Source organism: Aplysia californica, unplaced genomic scaffold, assembly GCF_000002075.1.
Source record: "Aplysia californica isolate F4 #8 unplaced genomic scaffold, AplCal3.0 scaffold00390, whole genome shotgun sequence".
In the NCBI taxonomy this organism is placed as follows: domain Eukaryota; kingdom Metazoa; phylum Mollusca; class Gastropoda; order Aplysiida; family Aplysiidae; genus Aplysia; species Aplysia californica.
In genome coordinates this window covers 628,390-631,221 of record NW_004797660.1, presented here as the reverse complement: position 1 = coordinate 631,221, position 2,832 = coordinate 628,390, and positions in this window count along the sequence as shown.

Below are 2,832 nucleotides of genomic sequence, written 5' to 3'. Positions count from 1 at the left end.
CATCTCTCTCTCTCTCTCTCTCTCTCTCTCTCTCTCTCTCTCTCTCTCTCTCTCTCTCCAACGCGCGTGTCGGGCAACATGATGTACAGTCCTGGGGCTTACTGAGCTTGGTGAAGGAGCTACCAGTTTTGAGGCGCATCTTATCATTATTTTGATCTGTTTTATAATAACTCAATGTGCACACATCTTCTCTTTAACGTTTCTTCCTGGCTTTTATCCCTTTCGTGTTTTTTAAATCTTTTTTTATCACTTGTTTCTCTGCTGTCTATCTGTCCTTTTCCCCGTTCCCTTTTCCCCTTATCCAAACCCTACTCGTTACATACATTTTTTGGGGGGGTTACATGAAGAGCATTTTGGCAGAAAGAATTATCAGTGGCGTCTATGGAGTAATGGTTCAGGTCATCACGTAGCCGCTGCGCACTGGAACCGCGAGTTCTATTTTTGCCGAGGGAAGGTATTTGATTGAGAATCTGTTTGTGTCGCATACACAGCCTGGGTTTGATTTGATTATCAGAGTTGAGGCAACATGCTTCTTTTTCCCTGTAAGTTCTGACAGTAAGGGTGTGGATTAATTACATCGAAGGGGAACTCTTTGCTCTAAGAGACTGTATAATTCGCCTCCTCTCCCCCCCCCCTTTTCCCCTTCTACACACACGCTTTCGCCCTGCACCTCAAAGATTTGTTGTGCGGGTTTTTGTTGCTGTTGTTGTTTTTGTAAGTTTCTGTTTACACACCTCATGGCATGTCATTCTGTCTCTCTCTCTCTCTCTCTCTCTCTCTCTCTCTCTCTCTCTCTCTCTCTCTCTCTCTCTCTCTCTCTCGCTCTCTGTCTGTCTCTCCCTACCCCACCCTTCATGTCATGATTCCTGTTTCTCCTTGTTTTGATCTGTCTTCTCTCTCGCTGTCCTTCCTATTGTCTCTTGTATGTCTTCCATATACCCACAGCATGGTGCCACCCCCCACCCCCCAAACCACCACCCTTTCCCCCTTTATTGCCCGTCAGATAACTCACCCAAATTATCACCACAGTCTCAGACCGTACAACAGAGCGCACAGCAATTCTCTGCTTGGCCAGTCACATGACGCCGTTTGTCCCAGATAGGCGAATCAAATGGCGCCGTTTACCTAAGCTTGGCCAATCAGATGACCCCGTTTCTTTGTCTGCCCCGGCCACAGAATTCTGCACTAGCCTAGGCCTTAGACTACTAAGACTTTGATTCTATAGAATTTTGTGGCCCTGGCAGATGTGAGCGGCTTCCTGTGCCGTCGTCTGTCAAGCTACGTCTGCTTCTAGACTGCTGGGTGCGCGGTGTACGTCTGACGCCCTGTGTTGGCCAAACCCCTTTTTATAGCAGCATGGCCTTCTGCGTCTTGACAGACGATTTTGAAGCACTGGGTGTCAGTTTTTCCTTTATGAAGCGCCCTATTATAAACTGACTGCTGGTTTTTGGATGGCGCCGCTCTTTGGTCCCACTTCTTTACTTTCACTCTGTATTTCCTGTCGTGTCTTACTTTTTCTCCAGCACGAAATGATAATTATTGTGTCGTGCTTTTCTTTATTCAAACAAAACATACAAACAAACAGAAATGACTATTTGAGAGGGGTGGCTGCCTTTTGCCATTGTCGTGGAGGGAGATTTGTGGGTGCTGCTTTACTTTCCTTCAGTTCTTTCTGCACTGTGCCTTTTCCCTGCTCTTAACCCAAATCGTGGGTTTGAATCCCGCCAAAGACTTGATGTTGTGTCTTTGAGAAAGGCACTTTGCATGAATTTTTCTCACTTCACCCAAGTGAAAATGAGTACCCAGCTATAGACAGCGAAAGATCTTGTCCGTTTAGTAAGCCCAGCTGGCACTGTATATTTCCCAGAGGCCAAAACCGTTTTTGAGTCATTTTCTTTGGTATGCTTGGGTAATGAAAGTTCTAAAGTGCTCAGAGCATGCTTTGGAGTGTGTATATAAGCTATATAAATGCAATTATTGTTATTATTGTTATTACAAATACCCATTATCATGTCTATATGCTTCTCTTGTACTTCTCAGACGAAAGTGTTGAGTACGTCAGTGAAGACAGGGTTATAGGTGTTACTTCTTTATTATTACTTGTAGCATTCAACAGACTTGAGTTCCATTCATGTATGAGGACCTCTTAGTACCATCATTTATCTCCATCTGTTTCATGGGATGTGCATCCCACTCAGCCCCGGTTGGCCCTGGCAGGCAGGATCGAAGACAGGTTATGAATAAATAATGAATCCCCATATTCGAGGCTTTTTTGTCTTCAAATCAAAAACCTCGATCTGTTTGCTGGAATGCTGTCTCCAGCTCAGCATGAGTTGACTCTGACAGAAGAGGCCACAGAGCCAGCTTCTGAGAGGATCCAAATTCTGTCAATGTGGACGTAAAATAACAGGATTTATTTTAGAGCAACATTGAAACAAATTTGGCTGGATGATGTTAAAGAGGCTCCAAAAGAATAACATATCAACAACAGAAGCCACCCACCTTTCCTTTGTCTGAAAAATTAACCTCCCTGCAACATCTAACGGTGTGGTTAACAGATGTTCTGGTGTGATTTGCTTTTTCTCTCCTATCAAAATCTATCAACCTGATCTCTCCTCCTTCTATTTTGTTTGTTACTCTCTTGTAACACGTCAGTTTTGGGCATTTATATGACCTTATTGTGTTGCAAGTGCTGTAAAACTTTTACTAAACTAACAATACAAAAGGAAAGCCTCCCGGGGCAGTGCCACTGACTGTAGTGTCTTTAGGCCAATCCCAAAGGGGGGACATTTCTGGTTCAAGCACAGTAGAATTGTAAATGGGCTGATTCAT